General features: G+C 34.6%; 1 long non-coding RNA gene across 1 annotated transcript; it reads right to left on the bottom strand.

Annotated features, from left to right (window-relative positions):
* Positions 1–2,364: 2,364 nt before the first annotated feature.
* Positions 2,365–2,950, bottom strand: LOC118490227. The gene is made up of 3 exons (XR_004888711.1): positions 2,880–2,950; positions 2,697–2,792; positions 2,365–2,606 (listed from the first exon to the last, which is right to left on the bottom strand). It is a non-coding gene; the product is annotated as an uncharacterized LOC118490227 (long non-coding RNA).
* Positions 2,951–15,964: the final 13,014 nt, after the last annotated feature.

Genomic DNA, 15,964 nt, shown 5'->3' with positions numbered 1-15,964 from the left:
CAAGTAGTGTTTTATAAGGTGTGAAAAGTGTCTTAACAACACTCCGGCATTGCAAAACAGCCTCGCGGGGGTACCCGGTGCCCTTAACCGCTCCTCGTGGTTAAGGACTGCGGCCCATGCCGATATAATATCTGCATCCAAGCATAATTCCGGGTACATCGTCTCAAACGAGCCTCTCAAAATCGAGACACCTGCTGGGCAATCGAATATAATATTCCTACGTGATAACATGAAACACAATCATTAATTAACAAGCAAATTCGTTCAGTTATTTAATTTTTTTGTTGTTGTCGATGCCTACCATTTGTTTCCCGTTGCGCTGAGTATACAGCTAGCCAATGCAGATTCCAATTGTTCTCGTTTATCTGTTAATGAAACCACACGCTGCACGTACGGTGACCTGAAAACATCTGGAAGATTGGGGTTTCTTTTTGGCCTCTGGAGTTTATATTGCAGTAAGGCGTTTCCTTCCTGTTCAGTGTCTGGAATACTTGACGTTGTTGCGACGTTGTCCAGTTCACTTTGCAAGTTTACTGGTTGGATCCCCTCAACTTTCGATTTTGTGCCTGGGTGTCATATGGATTGTATTGCAGATATCTGTTCATCTATTTCTGCGCAAATTGATGAAGTCATGGGCGAGAAAGGAGATTGATTACCTTATGTCAACAGTCCAGTGTTTTTGACAGGTGTGGGGGTTTTTTCTGACACAACATCGCCTTCCTCATTATCCGCAACGTCCTTTAGATGTTTGCGGACCGTCGCAATCCATGACGTTTTCCTACTCAATATCTTTTCACTGTCGGGGTGCAAACGTAAAGCTTCCCTCATTGTAATTTTTATCTTCTCAACGCAATCTTCAAATTCCTTAAGTGCATCATCCAGATTTGTCGCCATATCCTGCTAACCGAATTATAAAGTGTTATCCAAAACGTTGTCAGATGTATATAATTATAAATAGGTCTGATATTATACCAAACGTTAAAAAGGTTATCAAGTCATGTACCTCTTCACTATCTTTTTCTTCTTGTGAGTAGACGGGCGGCGTCCCATACTGTGATACCATTGGGATCCGAAACTCGCCGTCTGCCACAACTTGACATACAAACGGCAGCTCCTGTGTACTTGGCTGTGACAACAGATAATTTTTGCAATGTTTGTATATTCCCAGATGGTCGCCGTCCCCTTCATCGTACGGTCCGTATTCTTCGTTGCCCCCATCCTCGTTGTCATCCGCACGTTTTTCAGCTGCCGTTTCAACTATTTTAGCGCTGGTTGATGCTGATTTTTTTCTTTAGGTATCTTCTTAACCTTTTCACTCATCGGCTTTTCTTCATCTACATGAATTTTAGGTATCATTGGGGTGTTATGCTTTATGTGAGAATCCCAAAGTATGTCGTCAAGCTTTCCGAGCAGTTCGTCGAGCATCCCGTCATCTATCAACTCAATCGGATGACATCCCTTCTTATTACGCTTCAAATCATCCATTTGGTCGTACGCGTATGCAGCCTGCACATATAAGCATTAAATTCTAAGGATTATGTAGACATGTTAAAGCTTATGCATGCTTGTTGTAGTGTTATACTATTTGACTGTAGTGTTTTACGTAGTGAACTGATGCAGTGTCTTATTATGATGGTACTGTTTAATATGCTATGGAATATTGTATATCCAATGTATTTTTCCAAAACAGACTTGTTTGTATTCTAATACATGTGACTGTAGTGTTATACACTGTAACATAGTGTATTACTGTTTTAATAGACTTTAATGGCTCATATTTTTTTGTGGTGTTTTATGCATGTAGTGTTTTCATTCTCATATCATGAACAATAGAGTAGAGTCACATACCGCTAGTAACACGATCGGGCCTCTAAAAGCGTCATTCCTCTTCCGGTTCCATGCATTCATCATCCGATCTAAACAGGTTATCATGTAGCTGCTCCAATCAAAGCTCGATATTTTTACATTTGGGTCCATGCATCCCAAGAATCGCTGGTTAACTGTGTTGCATGCGCTTATCTCCCCAAGTATAGTATTATACAACACCAACCAGTTCAATTCAAATGCCCGGTCACTTGAAGTGTCTGTAACCATCATGTCCTTCAGCCCGAGTGGCGACACCTTAGTGTTATCATTGAACTGATCCCTCCATTCTTTCACAACCGGATTGTTGTCCCTCGCTCTTACTTTTTCTACAATCTTTATACCCCCGTTTGGTATTCCGAATATTGTATTCACCAATTTTGATGTGATCCGTAAACGGGTTTCTCCAAAGTTCAACACTCTTGCAGCGTCGTCATAGTTGCTTGCCAGCCAATATGCTAGCCGCGTCGGTACATGTTGTATGTTGAAATTCAGCAATGTACCGAATCCCATTTCTATGACCTTCTTTTTTTGTTGTTTATTCAAGCTGTTGACCAATATAACAAGATTATCCGGAGACGTCCTCAGTTTAATTTTTGGCCCGGTAAAGGGCTCATATTTTTTCGATGGAAATGACGCTGGTGGTCTCGTCGACTTTCTCCTACTCGCTATTGACTTACGTCTTTTTCCATCGCATGGTTGTTGGTGGTCAACATTGTCGCGGACCGGCTGTGAATTGGCAGCTGTAACCCATATACAGCTCATCAGTTAGACTATATTTCCAATGAAATGAAAAGTATTTTTTTGGTTACAAATTTTGTGGGCAAAGTTACCTGATTGATTTGTCGTTGGTGGTTGCGTCACGAAGTCGTCGTCGTCGGCTGTGACACGGTGTGTTGTTTCAGCTGGTGTATGGTGTTTATTTGAAACTAAAAAAAACGGTTAGATCATGTTACATTATGATCCCTATCATATGAAAAACACCGACATTTCATTTGAATTATTCAAATTCTTACCTTCCGCGAATGGTACCGGAAGCGGTGTTTCGAAGTCGTCATCGCTGTTTGCATCGGGTGCTGTTGTAGCTGCAAACCGAACACATTTTGTTACTTTAAACCAGCAAATTCAATAAAATTAAAGTGTCGTAATTTTTTTGGTGAGACTTGGTGCAAGAATTCCGACAAAACATGATAGTGCATAACAAATTATTAAAAGTAAAGTGTACAGCAAACTGTTTTTTACATGCGTAGTTTTCTGTTTTTACATATACCTTCTTGCATTTCGTTATCATTATCCGAATCGCTCAACTGGATGCTTTGTCCAATTATGTTATGGAATCCCTTTCCCATTTTGATTTTTGGTATTCGGCCGCTTCTCCGGACTAAAATTAAATCCTTTTTACAATTAGTTATCGAACCAGGAATTTCAAATTATATGCAATGACTTCACAATCAGACTTGTAGTGTTTTATGCTATCAAATAATAAGACTTGTAGTGTTATATGCAATAAACTACTCAACATACTCTATCTACATATAACCCTGTCCCAACATTAGAGGTGTAGTGTTTTATGCACTATTGTCATTCAAAACCACCATTTACTTTTAACACTATGACAGAAACAGACGTGTGGTGTTTTTTTTGCAGTAACATAGGTTATACCTGTATTGTTATATGCAATAAAGTATTCAACAGTCACACCATCTCCATATAACACTCTATCAACAACAGAATTGTGGTGTTTTATGCAAAAAATTATTTAGAAGACACCAACTACTTCAGAAGTGTAGTGTGTTATGCAATACTGTCATCATCTACAACCATTTACATACTTGAAGTGTTTTATGCAAATAAAGTGTTTTTTGCACTAAAGTATGCACTAAAGTATTCATTAACATCAGAAGTGTAGTGTTTTATGCAATAAAGTGTTTTATGCAATGCAGTGATGAGAAGACACCAACTTCATCAGAAATGTAGTGTTTTATACAATATAGTGATTAGAAGACACCGCGATGTTGATATAACACCATGGCAGAATCAGACTTGTAGTGCTTTATGCAATCAGACAAATTTAACAGAGAAAACCCATTAAAACCCCCTTTATTCTTTCATAGGACGCTATATTTGTAAAACCCCCATTTAAAACACCCTGCAGTAATCAAAACAGAGAGGACACAGAACAGACCGATTTACAATTCAACCTCTTTTAAAACAAACTTAAATCTACTGATTATACGACACTATTAACCCCTTTTAGAACAAGAATGTCCTTTATAAAACCCTAAAGTGCTAAACGGGTTTTTACCAACATCCAAAACTTCAATAAACACCATTGACAACCATGCGACGTACCGAACATCAAATCGCTAATAAAACACTAACCTGGTTTCGATAGGGATAATTCTCGCTTCCTCTTCAAACCTGCTGGCTTCATCGTTCCTTTTTTTGGGTCCATAAAACACTCGTTGATTCTTGATTCTACTGTTAATAGAACAAGAATGTCATGTGATTAGTGAAAAAATAAAACACTTTAGTTCAAATGGAATTTCGCGACGAACTGTGCTCCGTTTACCTATAAAACCCTTCTATGCTTCCTGCAATGTAGTTAGTTTGACGGAAAATATCCGGAAAATATAAAACTATTGCTTTTACGGGAACGTCGCTTGTTTTTAGGAGATTGATAGGGGGTTTTGGTTGTGTAGGATACGGTTACCATATTTAAAAGAATGGAAAAGACACTATTGCCCTTCAATTTTAAATAAGGCCCTTCTAATTAAAACACAAGTTACATTTTGATATCCTATTAATCTCAACCATTAGATCAAAAATCCAATGGTTTAAAACACTTCTTACACTTCTTACATTTTAGACACTTTTTACCATATCCCTACCCAATATATATATATATATATATATATATATATATATATATATATATATATTTATATATATATATATATATATATATAGGGAGCCGCTAGAATGAGAACCACCTCGAGTTGTAAGAACCGCGAGAACTACACCCCACGGAGCGTCGTTCGCCGCGATTTTTTTTTACAAGTAGATGTGTGCATTATAAACACGGCCGTAAAAAATCACGGCGAACGGCGCTCCGTGGGGTGTACTTTTTTACACCTCAAGTTTGGTGAAAAAAAAAAGAAAAAAGAAAAAAAATTAAAAAACACCAAACTTGAGGTGTAAAAAAGTACACCCCACGGAGCGCCGTTCGCCGTGATTTTTTACGGCCGTGTCTATAATGCACACATCTACTTGTAAAAAAAATCGCGGCGAACGGCGCTCCGTGGGGTGTAGTTCTCGCGGTTCTTACAACTCGGGGTGGTTCTAATTCTAGCAGCCCCCTATATATATATATATATATATATATATATATATATATATATATATATATATATAGGGGAAGGTTCAAATGAAAACCACTAGTTATTGTGAAAACTCGAAAACTAATTAAAAAAAGCCAAAAAAACATACAAAAAAATTTTTTTTGTAATTTTTTTTTTTTGCAATCAAAATTTCGCAGGTTTTTTAATATAAAAAAAATTCCAAAAAAAAAAAAAAAATTTTTTTGTGTAGTGCACATGTGTAATACTGCACATATGTATGTGTACTACACATGTGTATTATTACACATGTGCTCTACACAATTTTTTTTTTTTTGGAAAAAAAAGTTTTTTTTTATATATAAAAACTAACGATTTTTATAAAAAAAAATTGAAAAAAAAAATTTTTTTGTGTGTTTTTTAGGCTTTTTTTAGTTAGTTTTCGAGTTTTCACAATAAAAGTGGTTTTCATTTGAACCATCCCCTATATATATATATATATATATATATATATATATATATATATGGAGGGGTTCATGCGAGAACTCCATTTATTGCGAGAACCGCGAGAATTAATGTGAACACAACCTAAAATAGCTAAAAAAAAACCTAACCCACACCCCCAAAAACCTAAACCCCCCCCCCCAAAAAAAAAAAAAAACCTAACCCCCCCCAAGCTAAAATGCTAAAAACTAAACCCCTAAAAAACCTAAAAATCTAAAAAAAAATCAAAAAAAAATCTAAAATTTTTTTTTAAATATTTTTATGCTCAAATCGCTACTTTTAGTGGCCAAAATTTTTTTTTTTTTTTTAAAAAAATTTTAATTTTTTTGGCTTCGAAAAGTAGCGATTTTTATATAAAAATATTAAAAAAAATTGTGATTTTTAGCTATTTTTAGGCATTTTTGGTTGTGTTCACATTGGTTCTCGCGGTTGTCGCAATAAGAGGTGGTTCTCGCATAAATTCCTAAAAATAGCTAAAAATCTAAAAATCACACAAAAAAAAATTTTTTAAATATTTTTTATACAAAAATCGCTACTTTTCGAAGCGAATTTTTTTTTTTTGCCACTAAAAGTAGCGATTTGAGCATAAAAAATATTAAAAAAAAATTTAGATTTTTTTTTATTTTTTTAGATATTTTAGATTTTTTTAGGTTTTTTGGGGGTTTAGTTTTTAGTATTTTAGCTTTGGGGGGGGGGGGGGGTTTAGGTTTTTTTTAGGTTTTTTGGGGTTTTAGTTTTTTGCATTTAGCTTGGGGGGGGGGGGTTAGGTTTTTTTTTGGGGTGGGGGGGGTTTAGGTTTTTTTTTTTGGGGGGGTGGGGGTTAGGTTTTTTTGGGTTTTTTTCGCTATTTTAGGTTGTGTTCAAGGTTCTCACAATAAGGGTGGTTCTCGCATGAGCCCCTCCCTATATATATATATATATATATAGAGGCCGGTTATCATACAAATAACCTAATCGTACATTATGTACGCGTCGTCCACAACCGTCGGATCATGTTCCTTAAACAGCGCCTTTTTCTATTAAATTTATCAACATAGGATTAATAAAAAAGAAACCGCCAAGGTTAAAATCGTCAAATTTGAGATCAAAACACCTGATAAACGGCGAACAAAACCTCAAAAATCATAACGTAAGATCCTAAATCAAACCAAAAACGAAATTATAACAATTAACCAAAAATCGATCGATTCTTATTCACCAAATCGATCGATTCCTATTCACCAAACTCTTCTGAGAAAATGAACTTCTGATGAATTTAAAAATTCTGTATGCACTGACTATCGAAGAAGATGATGCAGATTGTCAAATCGTGAGCGAAAACGTTGACAATGCAAATGCGAATTCGGTATAACAAGAAATCTTTGACATTTCATATAGTTTGCGAATTCATGGGATGCATATGCGATATCAGTAAAAAGTTAAGAATTCTTTGAGATTTCATATAGTTTGCGAATTCATGCGATATTAAAACTTTTCAAAAAACTCTTCATATAGTTTGCGATTTCAGATAATTTAAACATGCGATATCAGAAAAAAAGATATTTAAATGTTTGTTTCTTACAGTTTGCGAATTTCTTTCGAATCAAGTGCGATTTCGAATAAGGAAGACTGCAAACAAAACTTAAAAAAAAAATACTTTGTAACAAAAATGCAAAAAAAAAAAAAAAAAAAAAACTACCAATCATAAAAACTAAAAATGATATTATTTTATATAAAAAAAACTTAATTTATTAACGATGTGACTATAATTTGACATGTAATGATGAATTTTACAATAAATACTACTGAACTTACCACCCTACCTATATAATAAATTTACTATATTAATATAAAAAACCTTGATAACTACCTTCCATATTAAGACATAGAAGACCAAATAAAACACACACAAAAACACAGACAAAACAAAAATGGCATCTGAAGATATGGAAAAAATAAAAAACATTGCAATCAAGGAGCTATTGTCAACTCGCACGTTGACAGAAATAAGCACTGATGTCACCTCTTCTCATCTGGTTCTTGATGTGCAGGGCAAAATCCGTGAACAAATCAAGAACAACCAATCAGTATGGGAAAAGCTACTTCAAGAACCACCAACAAGCTTCAGAGACAAAGCTTTGGATCACATAAAAGAGCAATCTCGAGCTGATGACTTAGCCTTCTCTTTCCTGACAGATGCTCTAAACAATGTGAAGGAGAAGATGGAGTTCAGCTCTACTGAACGTGACAAAATCTTTGCTTCAAGTAACTAAATTCTCTGTTTAATCGTTTTATGGTTGTAGCTGTGTTTGACAATAAAAACTATTTTGTATTTTCGATATATGTTTTGAACAAATCTTATGCTTTATTATAATTTAAAATCGCATGAATGAATTATATATCTTTGAACAAATCTTATGCTTTATTATAATTCAAAATCGCATGTATAAAAAAAAGAAATCGCATGTGAAAAATGATATAAACTAAATATAAACTGATGCATATAAAATCGCAAGTTTATAAATACTAAAATCGCATGTGAAAAATGATATACATAAATGAATATAAAATCGCATGTGTTACGTATAAATTCGCATTTACATTTAAAAAAAACATTACTCATCCTCGTCATCTTCATCTCCAGACACCTCTTCCCACTGATCTTCTTCTTCAGATCCATCATCACTAATGTAATCTTCAAAGTCATCTTCCTCTTCGTCATCTTCACCCTCATTGTCTTTGTCTCTCAACCCATCTTCAATATGGACACCCTTCATCTTCTTTTTTTTTGTTGTTTACCTTGTTGTTTGGCTTTCAGCTCCTCACAAGTCCGAATGTCATGACCTTTTTCATTGCATACACTACATGTCCTTGACCTTTTCCCTTTGCGGCTGATCATTTGTTCCTTCTTAGATTTAATCCTTCTATGCGAGCCGCGGCCTTTGTTTCTTATACCATCCGGCACACGAACAGTAGGGGGAGCATTAGTTACTGGTTGTTGATAACCAATCAACTTTGAAAATCGGTCAAATTTTGGATCAAGTTGCTTGGTTATGCGACTCTGATCAACTCTCTCTTTAAGCTGCATCATTTGATCCCTCACTAAAACAAGTTGATCAAGGTCGGAAATCAAATTACTAACCAAATACTCCCCTGTATGAATGATTTCACGAGCAATCCGTTTAGCCTTGTGTTGCACATCCTTACCACCAATATTTAGATTATACTTCACATTTAACTCATTGGGCACCACATCCTTCGTCCATCTCTTCGTAACATATTTGTTTGGAATTTCTTTAACACCAAACATCTTGAAAAGAAAATAGATGTGTTTACATAGCAGCCCATACTGCTCAAAACGCAAACAGCTACACTGTGCAATTACATCATTTTCAAGATTCTTGAACCACACCTAGCAAATAACCAAATAATAATAATAATAATAATAATAATAAGATTTAAAATCGCATGTATAAACATAACAATTTCGCATGTTTAAACAGTCATGTAAGTGAGGAAAATTAATATCGCATGTGGAACATAACAATTTCGCATTTCTAAAAAAATAATGTAAAATAAATAAACTAAAATCGCATATGTAATGTAACAAATTCGCATATCTAAAAAAACATGAAAAATACCTCCAATAAACCATCTCCATGTGCTTTAAAATCCTTCAACAATATTCTGATACGTGGACCTTCAACTTTGGTGTCCATCGGCAAACATTCGGAAATTGTTACATGTATCTCTAATTGCTGATCAAAAAATATAGACCTGGTGTAGATCTTAGCAGCATCTTTTTCCAATGTAGTTTGACTCCAATCAGCTGGCTCAGTATATCTTGAAATATGATCATTTTTTCTATGATTGAACCTTTGAACATCCATTGCCCCATCAAAATGATTCATAAACTCTACGAGTGTGAGTTGTGAATTAGCAACCTGACAAAAAAATGGTTCTCACTCTCTGATCTTGAAGTTGTTCTCATAAGACCTGACATTGGCTCCTGCCGGTAAAAAGCCGGAATCCACATGGATCTCATCCCAAACATATCATCAATCCATTTGTTTTCAGTAAGACCAAACTCAATCATCACCAACTTCCACTGTCCAAACAATATCGCACATCCTCCTTTTAAACTCATCATTATTGCACAACTCGTGCCCCACCTTTAACAATAAATGCATTTTATATCAGTCTATTACAAAAAAAACTATAATAATAAATAATAACACAAATAAAAATACAAAAAATATTGCATGCTCTACCTTATCTGCCTCTTTTTTCATTATGTGCCACATACACAATCTGTGTCTGCTACTAGGGAAAACCTCCTCAATAGCCTGTTTCATAGCAGGGTCTTGATCCGTCACTACAACATTAGGCTGCCGACCAAATGACTTTAAAAATGAATTTAGAAGCCATTTATATGATTCAATATTCTCTGATGCCAACAACCCAGCTGAGAGTGTTACATTCCGACAGTGGTTGTCAATGCCTGTGAACGGAACAAACACCATCTTGTACCTGAACAACAAATGCGAAATCACGTTTATTATATGCGAATTAATAAAAAATCAAATGCGAAACCAGGGGGAAAAGGCATGCGATATATTCAACACCACTCTGTTGTCTACACATGCGATATTGAACACTCATTAGCAAACAAACATGCGAAAAATCAGTAACAAAACATGTTTGTCTTTGAAACAGTTACCTGTTTGTCTTGAAGGTTGCATCGAACGATATCACATCGCCAAATTCCATATAGTTAAGCTTGCATAAACCATCAGCCCAGAACAAACCAGTTAACCGCTTGCCATCATCAACAGAGTATTCAAACGAATAATCAGCTAAATATTTTTTTTTGTCAGTCATCCTATTTATAACCATGTCAGCGTCATACTCTCCTATATAGTTGTTTATTCGCTTCCTAAAATTTTTGCAATCATCAACCGTGGCACCAACGTTCTCGAAACCACCATAACGTTTCCTCATTATATGGAAAGCTTTGACAGGACCAAGGTTTAAAGTGCCTAGTTCCCATACCATCTCCTCCTGGACATCTGACAATTGTCTGTAAGCTGGGAGCATGTGAATGTCATTTTGACAAACAAACTTATGGTTTTGACCATCAACAAATCCCTTGACTGTATATAATCTACCATCCACAGTGCAAATCATAAGTTGAGCTTTTCATCCGGTCCTAATAGTCCCCCTGTTCCTTGTTTTGAATTGCTTTTTTGACTTCGAATTATCATCAATACACACAGGCTTATGTCCCTCTTTAGAACAAACAAAATACTTAGTTTTGATTATACAACCACTGTATACTTTGCCACCTTTCCGAATAGAAAAACCAGCTAACTTAGCATATGATTGATAAAACGCATATGCTTGTTCAATGGAGATAAATTGCATTCCAATAACAGGTGTAGCTGATGCCTGAACCTCCGGAGTGTAAACCCTTTCATCTACATGAATCAAAATAAAAAAACATAAAAGGTCATATAAACCACATGCGAATCGTCTGATCAAGACATGCGAAATGATGATATTGATTAATCTGAATTACATATGCGATTTATTACATAGTCAAATGCGAAATTACAAAAAAAACAAAACCAAATGCGAATTGTAAAGAGTAATAACATGCGAATTTGTAAAGAGTAAAAACAAAAAATACAAAAGTGTAATCAAAACATTCAAACTACAAAAACAGCTACAACAATGCTACGATTAAACAAAAAACAATTATACGAACAATTTAGATATCTGAATTAACATAATTACCAATAGAAAACTCGTTTGCAGCACTTGAACTTGAAACTGGAATTGGAATTGGATTTGCAGGTTGCGGATTTAAAACATCCTCAATCGAAACTCTCTGATAAGCAGATAATTGAGCATGATCACCGATCGGTCGATTTTCTTTAAAATCATCTTCTGTTCGTCCAGTGCTACTCTGTGGATCCATCGAAATAGACAAATTGAATGAAACCCTATCACGTACGAACGAAAACTGCAAATTGTGAATTATGGAAAATTTGAAACTGATTTGAATAATAATTACCGGGATATCAGTGTAACGAACTTCTCGCTGAATGAATGAAGAGACGAATTTGCCCTCTGATGGTTAGGTTAATTGTCTGATTTAACCTTCTTAAATCGAACTGAATCAGGACACGTGTACGGCTCATAATATAGCGTACATAATGTAGGATAACCATATTTGTACCATACTCTTTACCTATATATATATATATATATATATATATAATTTATCATACTTCAATTTGTAATGGTTGTTGAAAAACATGCTATTAGATAGAAATTAACATGGTGAGATTTTTTTTTTGAAAATCCCAACAGCTATTTTTTTTAACAAACTAACGAGTTTATCCGATGCTCACAGGTTTGCTCAATATACAAAAGGTATTGGGCTAGATATGGAACACGGTTTTACAACCGGGTATGATACCGGGATTACCAAAACCCATTTCAAATCCGTTCCCTTGCCATCCCTAAGCTTGTGTCCATGACGACAAGTACAATAACACCAATAGTGTATTCGATAATTTCTTTAGGGAGAAAAATAGGTGGGTCAAATTGAGTCCATCGAAAAAAGAACATCTTTAATTGACTCAGTTGATCAAAAAACAAATTGTAACAAATAGGTTAAAATAAACGGTCAAGGCAAATCCAATTAAACAATGAAACCTCGACAAGTTCAAATTCATGATACAAGAAAAAAATAGTCGTTAAGTTTTTTTAATAGTTGACTCACTTATTTACTAAACCTACTTCTAAATCTATAGTAATGTAGACAATGCTATTAGAAATTCCAACCATTTTAGGAGAAACACAATTAAATATATATATTTTTTTTTAGTTTTGATACTCCTAAACTACAACTTAGCCTTTTGGTACCTAAACACTACAACACATACAACTTAAAATATGTATGAGCAAATTAAGAAGTTTAAACCTAACTAAACCAAAATTAACCGTATAAACTTGTATATCTGTAATAACTAGACCAAAATTAACCGTATAAACTTGTAAATCTGTAATAACTAGACCAAAATTAACCGTATAAACACGTATATCTGTGATACCAAATCAAATTAAAACAAATTCAAATATTTCAACCAATTTAGTCAATTATCAATTTTTTAAAATCAAACCACTTTGTTTACAAACCAAGTCATGTCACATTACACTTAGAGACATGCATAGCACTTAAATTAAACAACTAAATATAACGGGTTCCATGAAAAAAGTTATAGACCTCATTTCTTAAGTTCCCATTAATCCGGTCTTAGGGGCTGTTTGGTAGCCTCTGAATGGTCATTAAGAGGCTATCTTTTAATGGAATCATTAAGAATTTTACCAATGAGAAGGTAGAAAAATGTGACATGTGATGATTTATCATTCAGATGTTACCTCTTAACCATTCATACTTAAGGTTACCTCTTATTCATTCAGGTTTTAAACAATTAAGAGGTAGCATCCGAATGGTCATTAAGAGGCTACCAAATAGTCACTTAAATGAATAAATAAAGATATATCACCAATAGTGCCTGCCTTTTGGTGGGCCTAACCCATATATGTCGATGCATACAACATCGTACGCTTCAATAATGTCCATCATAACTATTACGTTCAATATGGGGTCCCCTTGCCCAATACTACTATGGGTGCAAAATTTCACTTTATTCATGCGACTAATGAAATTCCAATATTTTAAAATATGAAGTTACTCAACTATTAGACCACCCATAGTGGTGAGAAATTGGGGCTTCTTTGGCCCAAAACGCCCAAACACGCCCATTCATGGCCCCGAGACGTTTTTTTTGAATTTTTGGTGTTTGGCGTTGTATTTTCCACGCCCATGTTGAAAAGTTTTGGTCAATCAGTGATGTTCTATTTTTTCTTGTCCAATAAAGTTTTTTGATGTTTTTTTTATTTAATTTTATTTACTCCTATTTTTTTTAACATAATCCCCACATCTCCACTATACCGGTTTAAAAAAAAAAACGCCCCATTACTGACTGTACTGCCACATAACTCACCATGCCCGTAAATGAGGCATTATTCATATGTATCACTACACATGATCTTATATTCACTTCCTTGTAAGACTAAACCCAATGGATTACATTGCATTTAAGGATGTATTTAGATGACATGGCACTTCATGGATTAAATATTGTATTGGAAGGGATATGCATTTTGAAAAAGGCACGTAGGGACGTGCGGCTGCATTTAGGAATTTGGTGGACCCAATTTAAATAAACATTATATTTTCATTTGCGAAATTACGAAAATAGCCATTGATTATTATAACTTTTAAAAATAGCCACCTCATATGTTTTAGGAGCAGTGTTGTAAGAATCGCTAGACGCTAGCCGGGCGATGGGGTACCGACTAGCGATTAATCGGGATTAATAGGGATTAATCGGAATTAGTCGGATTGAGTTTTTTATATGTAATTTTTAGTTACATATATATACACACACATTTTTATATGTAGTTTTTTAAAGTACATATCTTTTAACCCCTCGTTAACCAATTTTTTAAGTAATTGGAAGGAATTTATATGCTTTGATCAGAATTTGGCCGGCATTTAGCCAAAATTTGGCCAGAATAAGACCGTCATTGACTGCCTAGCTATTAATCGGTGAACCTTCGATTAGTGATTAATCGGCGACTAATCAGAGACTAGTCGGGATTTTTACAACCATGCTTAAAAGAGAGGCATCATGCATGAGATGCGTCTTGGAAGAAGTAGACGCATGAAGAAGATGTGCATATGCATGGCCCCACCAAAATTCACACATGTATTATTACCAAGTAATACAATTAAGTATACATGTTTAAGAACATAAAATTCATTTTCCATTACAATTCACTGATATTAACAAAATATCAGTACAAAAAAAAAAATTATGATGGTTTCATTATTATAAGTTGCACATATTACACGCATTTAGCTCAATTTTTAGGCAACAATTTGCAAGGTCCGCTTATGTTCTAACTTATAGTTCAAGTTATTCTATAAAGACTTATAATTGTAAGAAGTGTAAGAAGGATTTATAGAGTGATAAGTGTTCAATAACTTAAAATTAAACCCACTACATCACCACTCAAAACCTAAACACCCACCCCCACCCCACCCCACCACCATCACCACCCAAAAACCTAAACCCCACCACCCAAAAACCTAACCCCCCCCCCCCCCCCATCCTCCCCGTGGCAAAGAAAAACAAATAAAAAAAACTATACCTCACAAAAAAACCCCAAAAATCTACCCCCCCAAACCTAAAAAACCTAAAAAAAAAAACTAAACACCCACCCTCTCGCCAAAAAAAAAAATTTTGGGTGGGTGATGGGGGGGGGTGAGGGTTTAGGTTTTTGGTGGTGGTGGATGTTTAGGTTTTTTTTTTTTTTTTTTTTTTTGTAGTGGGTTTTTTTAGGTTATTGGACACTTTTCACTTTATAAATCCTTTTTACACTTTTTACAATTAGGATCCTTTGTATTTGATCCTAATCCCTAACTTATATTATAATCTTTTTATCTGAATTCTTGCTAAAAGAATCCATTCGTTTGTAACATCGACCAATGATGACGGATGATCCTAATACACTTTCATCCTACGTGATTAAAGCCAAAAAACTATTGAAAAGACAACACTAAGATATTTCAAACACACATACGGGTGGCTATATGTCGAGGTGTAAAATGTGATAAAAACAAAATACGCCACGTAGAGAGTAAGGTTTTCATATTTCACATTAACTAAAGTGTGTTGATCGTACGAAATATGAAAGAATAAAAAACATTGAAATAAAATAATTGTGTGATGTGTTTCAATGTGATTGCCCCGTAACACACGGTCTAATAGGGGTAGCTATACGTTACCCCCACTTAACGTATCCTAAACTAGAATCCAATTCCTTTACTTTTAGCACAACAAATTATTTATGCATTTTAACCATTTTAAAAGAAGAAACTTAGCTTCTAAAAAACTCACTAACAAACAATTCAAGATTCTTTGATTATGAAAACCTCATTTCAAACTATAACGAGGAGAAGACATTTGTAAGTGGAAACTCATTTCCATAATGGCGACAAAGGTGATTAACTAAGGTTCGATTTTATTTATTATAAAACAACACGACTATAAACACTTGACATGATATTAACTTAAATGGATCGTATTCAAAGGTTTAAGGGTCAAACTTTACTCAGAGACACGAACTCGACATTTATT

This window comes from Helianthus annuus, chromosome 3 (assembly GCF_002127325.2).
Source record: "Helianthus annuus cultivar XRQ/B chromosome 3, HanXRQr2.0-SUNRISE, whole genome shotgun sequence".
Lineage (NCBI taxonomy): Eukaryota > Viridiplantae > Streptophyta > Magnoliopsida > Asterales > Asteraceae > Helianthus > Helianthus annuus.
The sequence above is the reverse complement of the archived record's forward strand: the minus strand, read 5'-3'. Positions and strand labels throughout refer to the sequence as shown.